Source organism: Humulus lupulus, chromosome 9 (genome assembly GCF_963169125.1).
Source record: "Humulus lupulus chromosome 9, drHumLupu1.1, whole genome shotgun sequence".
NCBI lineage: Eukaryota > Viridiplantae > Streptophyta > Magnoliopsida > Rosales > Cannabaceae > Humulus > Humulus lupulus.
The window spans coordinates 175,208,679-175,223,518 of record NC_084801.1 but is presented as its reverse complement, the minus strand read 5'-3'; positions in this window follow the sequence as shown (position 1 = coordinate 175,223,518).

Sequence of the window (14,840 nt, the reverse complement as noted above, 5' to 3'; positions counted from 1 at the left end):
TTATCGGATATCTGTCTCGAACTGAACAACTGTCCTGGGCCTTTCCGACTCAATGCATCAGCAACCACATTAGCCTTCCCAGGATGGTATAGGATATCACAATCATAATCCTTAACCAACTATAGGCACCGTTTCTGGCGCATATTCAGACCCTTCTAAGTAAAGAAGTACTTCATGTTATATTATTTCATATAATATAATATTAGATTAAATAATGTGACAAAATGTGATTTGTCACACCTTGTAACATATTATTGAGAGTCACAAAATTGGACACTTGTGTGTGTCCAAATGTGACATATTTTGGAGTTACAAAATCAGTTACAAATTTGTAACTCCCAAATATTACCCAATAATGCGTATATTATATGTTACACATTTGAGATTGGATTTCATAAAGCCATATGAGAAATGGCTGATAGAGATGTGATTTTAACTCCCATATTGTGTATGGAAGTTACAAAATCAAGTGGGAATAAATTGGAACGTTTTGGAAAAACTAAAAATTTTGTTGCTGAACTTGACTGAGCGCCGCAGCGCCTGGAACAGGCGCCGCGGCCCTAGAAGCTGACAAATTCTTTGAATATCAGTTTTTATCCAATTTTGAACGTTTCCAACAGCCAAGTAACTCCCAAATATCTATTTTAATTCCATAAAACATTGGTAACAGCCATGGGGGTTGGTGGAATTTGAAATTCAAAGGGGTATCTCAAACTCTATAAATAGGAGCCAAATGCTCACTTGTAAGACACACCATTTTTCATCCACAAAGCACTTGGCTGAAAGATACACCTTGAGGCTTGATTATTCCAGAGAGCTATTTCCTAGAGAGATCCCTTAGTGCTTAGAGAATAGGGGGAAATAAGCTTTTGGACAAAGGTCTTGAACCTTGTTCAAGTTGGTGATCCTCACTACTCTACACTTTGGTTGTGTGAAAGTTAGTTTGTGTTTTCATTCTTTTGTTCTTCTTATTTACTTGTATTATTATAGTATTGAGTTTGTAAACTTCTTCTCCTACATCTTTCTAGTTACTTGTATTTTGAGCAATTGAGTTGTAATATTTATTTAATCAATTACCTTGTCTATTGTATTTTTGCATAGAGTTGTATATTGGTTTTTCCATATTTCCATTGAGCAATAATATATATTCTCTAACAATCAAAAGCTTATTTTCCTTTTCAATGGAAGGAGAAACCATGGAGATCTTGTGAGAATCCAACCTTGGAAAGACGGTAAGATAAGGTAATGTCCTTCTTTATTTTCTTAGAAGATCTAATAGTTTTCATATAGTGATAGAAATGAGAAGAAGAAAAGTTTTAAACGAGGTTCATTGTTTTCTAATCTTCTTTGTTTTTTAGTGGTTAGATTAGAAGATAATTTAATATCTTGAGTTTTATGATAGGTGATCAATATGTAAATAATATAGTAGATTATTGGGTAATAGCTAGCATGTCATATAATTGTGTTAATGGGAAATTATTAGAATAATAACTATATGAGTTTTGTATGACATGTATAAATATATTGATTTTGTGTATCAATAGAAATGTGAAAATATGTGTATGATATTTGTTATTCATGTTCTCATATTAATAAAGAGTCATATTAGTATGATATTAGTCACGTATGTTGACAACTATGTGAAATTATAATCATGCAAACATTTGTGAGATGTTATATGTTTATCCTATATTATTACAATATGATGAGTTACCATTTGGTAAATAAAAGGAATTATTTGAGAAATGAAATTTCCCATTTAAGTGTTTACCATCTCATTTTATGAGATAAGAAAAGATGAAACTAAGGGGGGTTACATCTTTTAATGGTTGTGTCTTGCTATTGCAAGAAAAATGGATCAAGGTGGATTCAACAATTGTGAGATGACTTGTTGACTCATTAGACTTATAGTCTAGAGTGTGGTCAAATGAAATATATTTGAGAATTATTTAGTGACAATAATTCTTAAATATTGTATATCTCAATGAGAAGATATTACAAAATTGGAGAAGCAATTTTGAATCTTTATACCAATAGTGAATAAGGTTGAAGAGAATTTTATTCATTCTTGTTAAAGATGGTGATATGTTTAAATTAATCTCAATGAAGAGATAATTTTAAACAAAACATAAGAAATCAAAGTGTTTAAACAAATCAATGAGGGTTTATTTTTTTTGATTTAAAGTGTTTGAAAATTGACATCTTCATTTTGATTTTAATGAGAAAATCAATGGATGTCAAATTGGTGTTTTCAAAAGAATATCAAGGAGACTCTTAAGAAATACACAAAAGTTGTTTAAGTGATTTTGAGATTATTTAGACAACTAAAAGTAAAAGTTTCTTTGAAAGAAATGTGCATTGCTTTAGCAAGTAAATAAATCAAGATAAACATTGAGGTTTTATCTTGAGAGTTTATCATGTGGCATTGAAGACTCATGATGAACTTTGAGAATCATAGGTCTAGATTTATCTTGGAGGATAAATTACTTATTAGAAATGAAGATATTTCTATTTTAAAGTGATATTTTATTATCATTATGTGAGAAATGTGGGGGTGATGCTCCAATGTTAATCAATTTATTTTGTTGTTAATCAATTGATTAATTTGGTCATCCTATCAAATAGGTGATTTGGAATTCCACATTTTAAATCACATTGGCTATATGTGTATAGAATGGATAAATCTAGACATGCTTGGTGTCTAAAGTTACTGTTTGTAATATTTTGATTCAAGAATCAATTTAAAACATAAAGGAGAATTTTAGAAACAAAGAGGTTTCTAGAATTAATATTCAAGGAAAATGTTTATCTTGGATATAAAACTATAAAATAGTGGGGGTGTTGACTATGGTCAAAATCACTATTTTAAAGGGGTAACTATTTTAATCAAACTATGGCTAGCAACAAAGTTTGAATAAAATAATGAGAGTGTCTAAGTATGCGTACATGAGAAAAGAAATGATTCAAATGGAATCATTTCTACATCTCAAAGGGTGGGACTTACTCTCCCTAAAGAGATTCACGGTTGATGGTAACCTATCTTAATATTAGTCACCAAACTAGTATTAGGTTCAATAGGTAATAACAAGTCAATCAAGTGAATAGTAGTAGTACTCAAATTTTGTCCCATATGAGATATGAGTACTAGTGTGTTACCAAAATGAGGGTTAAAACCAAAAGGTTTTTTAATAGAACTCAGTCTTGAAAAGACAAGTATTTTAGGGTAACAAAATATTGTAAGAGTTCTACCTATATAGACCTAGGGGTGGTGCCGCCCCTCATGAGAATTGGGAGTCATTCTCAAGAAAATTCTATGAATGGAATGTGCACATAGCCATTAACGGTGCAAAAGCGAGACATTGAGGTCTCAAGTGAACACAGCAAAGGTGTGTGTGTTATCACCGGTTTGTTATCAAGGGATAGTGGTTCAATGCTTCGGCAACCAAAATTTCAACAAACTTTGTGATAATTACACTAAGGTAAAATTCAAGTCGAAAGACATTTTACTTTATGCACCAATGCAAAGGTTTCTATAGAGAGTGATTATTTAATCAAGTGGGGGAATATTATATTTTAATATAATGTTTGATTGATTAAATAAGTGTTACAAAAAGTGATTGTTTAATCTAGTGGGGGAATGTTATATTATTTCATATAATATAATATTAGATTAAATAATGTGACAAAATGTGATTTGTCACACAAATGTGATTTGTCATACCTTGTAACAGATTATTGAGAGTCACAAAATTGGACACATGTGTGTGTCCAAATGTGACATATTTTGGAGTTACAAAATCAGTTACAAATTTGTAACTCCCAAATATTACCCAATAATGTGTATATCATATGTTACACATTTGAGATTGGATTTCATAAAGCCATATGAGAAATGGCTGATAGAGATGTGATTTTAACTCCCATATTGTGTATGGAAGTTACAAAATCAAGTGGGAATAAATTAGAACGTTTTGGAAAAACTGAAATTTTTGTTGCTGAACTTGACTGAGCACCGCGGCGCCTGGAACAAGCACCACGACCCTAGTGGCTGAACTTGACTGAGCGCCGCGGCGCCTGGAATAGGCGCCGCGGCCCTAGTGGCTAACAACTTCTTTGAATTTCGGTTTTTATCCAAGTTTGAACGTTTCCAACAGCCAAGTAACTCCCAAATCTCTATTTTAATTCCATAAAATATCCAATTAAACATTGGTAACAGCCATGGGGGTTGGTGGAATTTGAAATTCAAAGGGGTATCTCAAACTCTATAAATAGGAGCCAAATGCTCACTTGTAAGACACACCATTTTTCATCCACAAAGCACTTGGCTGAAAGATACATCTTGAGGCTTGATTATTCCAGAGAGCTATTTCCTAGAGAGATCCCTTAGTGCTTAGAGAATAGGGGGAAATAAGCTTTTGGACAAAGGTCTTGAACCTTGTTCAAGTTGGTGATCCCCACTACTCTACACTTTGGTTGTGTGAGAGTTAGTTTGTGTTTTCATTCTTTTGTTCTTCTTATTTACTTGTATTATTATAGTATTGAGTTTGTAATCTTCTTCTCCTACATCTTTCTAGTTACTTGTATTTTGAGCAATTGAGTTGTAATATTTATTTAATCAATTACCTTGTCTATTGTATTTTTGCATAGAGTTGTATATTGGTTTTTCCATATTTCCATTGAGCAATAATATATATTCTCTAACACTTCAAACTCTTATGGTCGGTGTATATCTCACACTTCTCTCCATACAGATAATGCCTCGAAATCTTAAGTGCGAATACCACCACTGCCAATTCTAGATCATGCATGGGATATCTCTGCTCATACTCCTTTAGCTGTCTCGATGCGTAGGCTATCACCTTCCCAGCTTGCATTAGCACACACCGTAAACCCTGTCTGGAAACATCACAATAAACCACGAACTTCTCATTGTCTGTCGGCAAACTCAACACTGGTGCGGTGATCAGTCGCCGCTTCAACTCTTTGAAGCTGTTTTCACATCTGTCTGTCCAAACATACTTTGTCTTCTTCTTTATCAACTCTGTCAATGGCGTAGCTATCCTGGAGAACCCCTCAACAAACCGCCGATAATACCCTGCCAATCCCAGAAAACTCCCCACTTCAGGAACACTGCTCGGTCTAGGCCAGTCTCTCACTGCCTCAATCTTACTTGGGTCAACCATAATCCCCTCCTTACTAACGATATGGCCCAGAAATGTAACTTGCGGTAACCAGAACTCACACTTGCTGAACTTAGCATATAACCTATGCTCCCTCAACCGCTGCAACACCAAACATAGATGCTGCTCATGCTCTGTCTCTGATAGAGAGTACACTAGAATGTCGTCGATGAACACAATCACAAACTTGTCCAAATAGTCCTTGAAAACCCTATTCATCATGTCCATAAAATCTGCTGGGGCATTGGTTAATCCAAAGGACATAACAAGGAATTCATAGTGTCCATACCTCGTGCGGAAAGCGGTCTTTGGTATGTCCTCCTCCTTGATCCTTAACTGATGGTAACCTGACCGAAGATTAATCCTGGAAAACACTGTCCTTCCCTGTAGCTGGTCAAACAAATCGTCGATCCTAGACAGTGGATACTTATTCTAAATAGTCAACTTGTTCAGTTCCCTGTAGTCAATATACATCCTAAGAGATCCATCCTTCTTCTTGACAAACAACACTGGAGCACCCCATGGCGAGAAACTCGGTCTGATGAACCCCAAAGCCAGTAACTCCTGCAACTCAATCTTCAACTTCTTCAACTCCGCTGGAGCCATTCTGTAAGGTGTCCTAGATACTGGCTTCGCCCTTGGTACCAACTCTATAACAAAATCAATCTCCTGCTGTGGCAGCAGCCCTGTCAGATCTACTATAAATAAATCTGGAAACTCACATACCAATCTGGTCTCCCCCGGTCCAACCGACACAACCCTAGACGTATCCACAACATTCGCTAGGAATCCCATGCAACCTCCCTGCATTAGGTCCCTAGCCTTCAGTACTGAAATCATAGATACTCGCGGTCCACTAACTGTCCCCACGAATACAAAGGGTACCTCCCCTTCTGGTTCAAAAGTCGCCATCCTGCACGTGCAGTCAATCGCCGCCCCATACTTCGATATTCAATCCATCCCTAGGATCATATCAAATTCATCCATCACTAGCTTAATCAGATCAACAGACAACTCCCTACCATCTATCTCTACTGGTAAAGCTCTAACCCATCTTCTAGAGACAACCAGTTCCCCAGTCGGCAACAAAGTCTAAAAACCCCTAGCATACAGAGCACTAGGTCTACACAGCTGATCAATCACTCTAGCATATACAAATGAATGGGTTGCTCCCGAATCAATCAATGCAGTATAAGAAGAACTAGCACTAGAAATCTGACCTGTCACAACCGAGGGGCTAGCCTCCGCCTCAGTCTGAGTCAAAGTAAACACCCTGGCTGGAGCAAGACTGTCGCTCTGCTTCGGCTCCTCCTTCTTGACTTATGGGCAGTCCTTCTTTAGATGATTGGCACTCCCACAGACAAAGCAAGCGCTAATCCTGCACTCACCCTTATGTCGTCGTCTGCACCAGGGACACACTGGAAAACTCCTCCAGTTGTCACTTCCGCCCTGACGGCCACTAGAAGCACCCCGTGCCCTCCTATCCGTACTGGGAGGAACAAAGGAATCTGGGGCCTTCTTCTTCTATTCACTGGAGCCACTACCTCAAATGGATCCAATAAAAGAAGGCACTGTCCTCCTGGCATCGCGCCTAACATCTCTCTCTCTCCAAATCTGGTCCTTGGCCCCCTCAGCTGTAAGGGCCTTGTCTGCAACCTGAGCATAGGTAATAGTCTCTGGGTCTAAAGTGATCTTCACATCACGGATGATCATAATGTTCAATCCCTGTACAAATCTGTCTCTTCTTGCTGCATCTGTCAGCACTAAATCTGGCGCAAACTTCACCAATCAGTCAAATTTCAGAGCATACTCTGTCACAGTCAACCGGTTCGGAGTCAGGTTGATGAACTCATCAACCTTCGTAGCTCGGACTGCAACACTGTAGTATTTCTCATTAAAGATGTTCCTAAACTCTTCCCAAGTCATAACTCTCACATTCCTCCTCTGAACTACTACATCCCACCAGATGCAACCATCCTCTCTGAACATGTAGCTTGCACAAGCTACCCTCTCGTTCCCCTCAACCCTCATAAAATCTAGAATAGAGGAAATCATGTTTATCCACTACTCTGCCCGCAGTGGGTCTAGTCCACCCTCAAAGGTGGGAGGATGATGCTTTTTAAATCTCCCATATAAGGGTTCCCACATGTTTTGCACAATAGATTGAACCGACACTGGCACCACAACCTGCTGGACTGGCAACCCAGTAACCTGTGGAGGGTCCTGCTGCCTCAACTGTCGAAGTTCCTCCTCTGTTCGCTGCAATCTAGCTTCCATTTCGGCAAACATCTGTTGCCAATTCTGTGGGGCAGGTGGAGGGTCCTAACCCTGGTTGTCATCCTCGGCCCTACTGCCACGGAGTCTCGATGATTGTCAAGGCATCTCAATAAATATTCCTGCAATCAACGACGCCACTCATCAGGCATGATAACAACATCCAAAACCACCTCTCAATCACATCAGTTAACCACAAACAACAATCCACATAACATACCAATAGCATATAACACTCAACGGGCCATGCCCTGGCATCATGCATATGTTAACTCATTCATCATGCTCTATATGAAATAAACAAGCAAACATGGCATTTAAGCACATATTCAAACATGTAAGTCAATTATTACCAACCAACCCTGAGTCAAGCTTGTCACTGACAGCGAGCGTACATGTTCGGTCATTCTCCAGAAACCATAAACCTTGGCTCGCTCTGATACCAAGTTGTAACACCCTACTGCCTTAGAGTCGTTACTAAGTGAGTTTTAAACGTGCATTTAAACTCGATAATCGAGGTTTTAAGACAAAAGTGTAATTAAACCATAACCAGAGTCATAAACTTTGAAAATAACCATTTAGTGAAAATTACAAAGCGTTTAATCTTTGGGATCCCAAAAATATAATCAGAGTCGGCTAAATGACAAAATTCAGGTTTAGTACAACCATCTCCCAAAAATACCCCTGGCCGTGGCAGCCAGGCAGGCCAAACATGTACGCGTCGCTTCACGCTCTCCGTACTCATGGTTGGTTGACTTTCCCCTTGCCCTTACCTGCACCATAGAGCACCCGTGAGCCAAATCCCAGCAAGAAAACCCTCACAAGCATATAACATATGTATATTACACACTTAACATATAAACAAGCCACCATCAGGCTAAACACATACGGCCATGCCATCCCAGGCGCTTACCAGGCCCTGGGTTCACGGTTCACACCGTAAGGATATCCCAGGTATCCTGTAGGGTCTCACCCTGGAAACTTGCACTCCGCGTGCTAAACGTTGCACCCGGACCCTTGCCATTCTCGGCCTTCGTCGTTCCCGGCCGTCGCCGTTCATTCATTTACATGTACACATAATATAACTAAACAGATACTTAAACACATATAAATTCAATCAAAGAGCTACGCCCTGCAACACAATCATATAGGGTCGAGCCCTGCAACACAATCATATAAGGTCATGCCTTGCAACACAAGCTCTATGGGAACAATAGTTTTCTTACCTGTGTCCCGAGCTTTCCAGGCACCGATGTCCCGAGCACAATCCTCTAGTCCGAGCCTCGCTGAAACCCTAGTCACAACACACCAACAATATCCATCCATCAAGTTCTAATCCATCAAATAACTTTGGGTCATGATTCTAGTCTCCGGGACCTTGAATTCTATCAATCCGGGTGATAAAATCCATCATGAGCCTTAAATATTGAATTCATGAGCCTAAAACCTATTTAAAGCCCAAAAATGCACTAAGCACTGCGGCCCTAAGATCCTATGCTGCAGCCCTATGCTCAACCAGAGGCTCAACCTCTTTTATGCCAACACGCGTCACGGCCCTGCTGTAGGGCGCCACAGCGCGTCCCTACTATCAGGCCACACCATTGCTCTAAAGGGTCGCGGCTCAGCAAGAACAGGGTCACGGCCCGGCCCTTCGAACCCAGAAAATTCCTCCATTTTCTCTCCTAAAACCAAGCCAATTATCCATAAAAGTCAACCTAACAATCCAAACATTCATCACAGGAGTTCTAACACAGCCTCAGCATCAAAACCTAACAGAGACTAGCCCCAAAACTCAACCAAACAATCAAGAACAAATCTCAACTTAGCTCACACGCATACCCTGAAACATTAGTAGAGATTCAACATAGTTCATCAAGTTAAGAGCTTACCTTTGCTTAGTTGAACCTCTAAGTGATGCTGAACAATTCTCCAAGTTTAAAGCTCAAATCCTAGCTTGATTTGCAAAGCCTCCCCTTGGTAAGGTTGAGAGAAAACAAGAGAGAAGGAAGAGAGGTTTGGGTCGGTTCACAATGTTCTGAAAGCTTCTTATGTTTTGTTTTATTAAACTTAGTCTCTAAGGTTACCTCAAGGCTCGAGGTACCAAAAACGTCCTCGAGGGAAAAATGGTAAATTTCCCCAATATTCCCTCCTAAACATTCTATCTTCAAATATATCTCCAAATATTTATTTCTATAACCTGATAACCCCATAGAATGTCCATTACCCAAAACACCCCTCAACTTGCCCCAAGTCAGATTTTTGACCTCGTTGTGACTTTCTAGCTAATCACTCCCTAGGACTATCTCGAATCGTGCAACACAGATATATCACAATTATTACAATTATCACATTTATACCCTCAATGGGCTAGAATTACAAACATGCCCCTAGTAACCAAACAGGGCCCACATGAATATTTAATTCACCCAAACATGCATCACTAACACAAGTTCACATATTATAACAATAAATCATTTATTGCCCTCCAGGCATGCTAATCAAGGCCCTAAGCCTTATTAGCAAATTTGGGTCGCTACATTGGATGTCCTCCTTAAACATCCAACGTCTCCTGTCCCACGTCTCCCAATGGGACACGTTGGATGTAATGCCCCAAATTTCCTAATAAGGTTTAGGACCTTGATTAAGAGGCCGGGAGGGCCATAATTGATTTATTATGTTATTAAATGATTATATGCATGTTTAGGTATATTAAATATGCATGTGAACCCATTTTTGAGTAATTGGGTGATTTACATATTTTGGCCATTTCAGGCATATTTGGCATATATGTGATATGTGTGTGGTGCTTTATTATTATTTGGTTATGCCAGGGTTACTCAGCACGAGACGATCCTAGGACGTAAGCTAGTGGGAAAGTCAAAACGGGATTTGTTCTTGACTCATAGTGAGCCAAGGGGTATTTAGAGCATTACCGGGTTATTGGGTAATGGGAATAAGAATTTGATGATAAATTGAGAGTTAGTAAGATCAGAGGGAAATTCTGTAGGTTTTCACTGTTTTGTCCCCAGGGGTGTTTTTGACCCCGAGCGTTAGGATTTGTTTGAGGCTACTTAAGCTTGAAGTAACCTTTTAAGAAATAAAAAGAACGTTCAGAACGTTCTATCTCCCTCAAAGTTCCATTTTCGTCTCCCGATCGCATTTTCGAAGGAAACTTGAGTTCTAGGACTCAAATTCAAGTGAGGATCGAGGCATAGAGATCCTAGGAAAGATTAGAAGCTTATTAGCCGGAGGATTTAGTTGGAAAATAACTTAATTGAAGGTAGTTCAAGTTTTAAGTTCTAAGTTTCTAAAGTTTTTAAGCTTGAATTGGATTTTGTGTTTTGATGAGTTTTTGATTGATTTGAGACTTGGGTTTTAATGATTTTGGATCATGGGGATGTTTGGGTACTTTAATTTTTGAGTTTGGAGATGTTTGGATAGGTTTTTGGAAGGTTTTAAAAGGTTAAAAGTGGGGATTTTGGGCTAGTTCGTGGTTGGGCCGCGACTCTGTTCTAGGGCGCCGCGACCATGTTCTAGGGTGCCACAGCCTAAGCTTGAAGAAGGAGGAGGAGGCTCTACTAGGGGGGCGGGTCGCGGCATGGTGCTTGGAGGGCCGCGACCCTTAAGGGAAAAAAATGCCAGATTTGTGTTTTTGTGATGGGAACTTAACTCTAAGGGCCTGGGATCGATCATACTACCTAGTTGAGTGGGATTCGACGTCCCGGAGGCTTGGGTTGGGTTTGGAAGTATTTATTTACTCATTTTGATGAGATTTTATATTATGATTCTGACTAGGTTATCACTAGGGGCTAGGAATCAGGATCGTTCTTGTGGCTCATTTATTGGTAACCTGTGCTTGGACCAAAGGTAAGAAAACTTGCACCCTATGTGTGTCATGCATGGTTATTCTTGATGCATGTTGGATGTTTAAATGTGATGCACGAGAAACATGTGATTAGGGCATGCCGTGAATAGTGAATATGAGATTGATCAGAGCTTGAGTCTCTGTGTTTATGCATCATCCTAATTATGCTAGCAATTGTTAAGTAAGCATGATGAATGCTCTGTATTCGGATATTGGACATATGATATATGCCTGATAGCATTGCTTACTTGTGTGTGGCACTAACTAACTAGTCAAAATCGGCACTGGTCGCGTGTTACTGACCTAAGAGTCAGGAACGGCATAAGCGTCATGAACGCAGAGCCGATCAAATATTAGATCTAATCAACATTGGCATTGAATGAATCATATGGGTTATTAATGCTGGACCGACCCTAAGTTCGATGAAAATTATAAGCGCTTGTCTAGTCTATGACTAGTTACTCAGGGCCAGGGCCAGGGCCAAAGGCCTAGGTGACTGTTTTGTCACATGGCTAAGGGAGCAAAATCCCACGTTAGTGACTCTGTGGTCACTCGGTAGGTTTATGTTGATGACTATCTCATCAGATACCTATCTTGTTTAAGCTAGTGAAATGATCACTTATTTGTTTAAAGGTACTGGCCCTCTGTTAGTGACTTGATGATTAGCCACTCATTTAAAGGTACAGACCCCCTGTTAGTGACTTGATGATTAGTCATTCGTTTAAAGGTACAGACCCCCTGTTAGTGACTTGATAATTAGTCACTCGTTTAAAGGTACAGACTCCCTGATAGTGACTTGTTGATCAATCACTCGTTCATTGTTTGAAGTTATTTGCATGCGTGATTAAGACTGTTATTGCTAGGCATGCACTTTATGATTTATAGACACAATATTATTGATCATGAGCATATTAAGTTTTCTTGCTGGGCTTCGGCTCATGGGTGCTATGTGGTGCAAGTAAAGGCAAAAGAAAGCTGAACCATCCTTGAGTTGGAGAGCTTAGGTGACGATGTGTACATATGCGGCTGCTCGACCGCCACAGTCGAGGGTTGAAAGAGGAACTAGGATTAAATCCTGTTTTGCCGCTTAGATCGGCTGGTTGTAAATATTTTCTTGTAATTGACCTTTAAATTATATTTTTGAGATCCCAATGTATACAGTAAACATTCTAATGAAACGTTATATCTTAACCAAAATTTTTAATCCCTAAATCGCTAATCATACTTAGTTACACAATTATGGCCAAATGACTTGATTAGCGAGTTTAACACTATTTAAAAGGCACATTGTAACGGTCCCTGGAATTTAGGGCGTTACATTGGATGTCCTCCTTATACATCCAACGTCTCCCAATGGAAGACGTGCCACATGTCCTACGTCTCCCAGTGGGAGACGTTGGATGTCCCCCTGGCCACTTATCCAGCCTATTTTCAACGTATTCCACCGTTTTTAATGTCTTCCAATTGTAGCCATTAATAAAAACTTTCAATGTCTCCCGTCATCAGGCATTTAAAATCCCTGATAAATTTTAATGTCTTACACCAATGGTGTAAGACATTGTAGGGAGTCATTGTATATCAATTTTGTTGTAGTGACTAGAACTCTTTTATACCCTGAACCACATAAAACTTCAGTGTTATTTCTTTTTATTTTTTGTCAAATTCTTAAATTAAGTTTAATGTGAAAAAAAATTAAATAAATATCCTAAAAAATGAAGTACATCCTAAAATTTCCCATAAATATATATGTGGGGTACTATATGGTAACTTAACCTTAAGGAATGGCAAGATTCAATGATGAATATAACAACATGTCACATGTACAAACATATATTTATCATTGTGTTATTATTAATTTGAGACCTAGTTAGTCCTAGCCATAATAACAAACTACATGTATATATCTATTCTATATGATAAGTGTGTAGATAATAGAAATTCTTGATTTTAACGGCTTTTTATTTTTTTAATGTTAATTTTAACGAAATATTCTTATATTTAACGGTAGTTTGTAAACACTTAAACTTAAATAATATAAAATAAATAATTAAAAAAAAATAAAATATGATATTTTTGAGATATTTTAAAATAATAAATAAGTAAATAAGTTAAAATATGATATTTTTGAGATATTTTACAATAATAATTATTTTAAAATAATAAAATGATACATTTTATAACTTAAATAAAATTTAATTAAACTTAAATTCACTTATTAAAATAATATCATATTAGCAACAAATTTTTTTTAAAAAATTAGCAAGAAACTTAAATTTAAAATTTACTTATAATATTTATTATTACATTAAACATATAATATATAATCTTTTGTTGTCACTTCCAAATTCAAAAATTAGAACAAACATAAACTTAAACAAAAATAAATAAATTATTTAATTAAAATATGATATTTATTTCAAAATTTATATGATATTAATATAAACTTAATAAAAATAATTAATAAATTCTATAAATAAAACTATATATATATAAATATTAAAAATAATCTGAGACCTAAAATCCTTGCTATAATAACAACTAGATCTAGCTATAAGTATAGATTCTTAATTCAAAATTAAATAAGTCCCGCGCAAATGAGAAAACAAACAAATTCAAATCTCATCATGCTCCTTTTTTTTTTCCAAGTCAATGTCTTATCCAAATATGTAACCTGCAGTATTTATTTCCCTATTTACCCTCGTCTCTGTTGAATATAACAACTTTACCCCCGATAATGATTACATATTTTTTTTTAGTGAATTTTAATTTATAGAGGAAAAAAACTAGATAACAGTGATACTTTCGAACAAATAATCTATTAGGGGGGGGGGGGGGGGGGATATATCTTTTCTGGATATGATTTTATTTTTTTAATAACGTACAACTCAAACAAGGTCTACCACACTCAAATTGGTCTTTTTTTTCTATATATAAAATTACTATTAAGTGTCATTTGTCTTATGTCATTTCACTTTTTTTTCCTGAGTTGGTTCTATCATCCACAACAAAAAAATTTCATTATCCACATTCTAAAATTTGCATTGTTTATATAATTAAATGGTAAGAATTTCTATTAAAAAATTGTAGAATTTGATGTGAAATTACATAAAATGTCCCATCAAAAAAGAAAATAGAAATCATATAAGACGAAATGAAATTGTGGAAAAATAATAAATTCATAAAATAATGAGGAGAACTTTATATGTTTTCTTCACCAATTAGAGTTCACATGGTCTTGGAACCATATTACACTATAATTCTTCACTTGCTTGACACATTATTTTTGTTAAGTAATATCAAGATTAGGCTTATAGGTTGTCTTGGTTGTTAACTACTCATCTTGTATTAGCCTTACTTTGTTATGTGTAACAGTTCTAATTTCTTTCCGGTTCCCTTTTCTGTTTTGGCTGTTTATATTATAATTCTTGAAACCCTCTATATATAAATAAATGTTTCAAGCTCTCTATCTTAGATTGAGTTCATTTTGAGCTTTTTTCTCTCTTAGACTCTCTAAACACTTT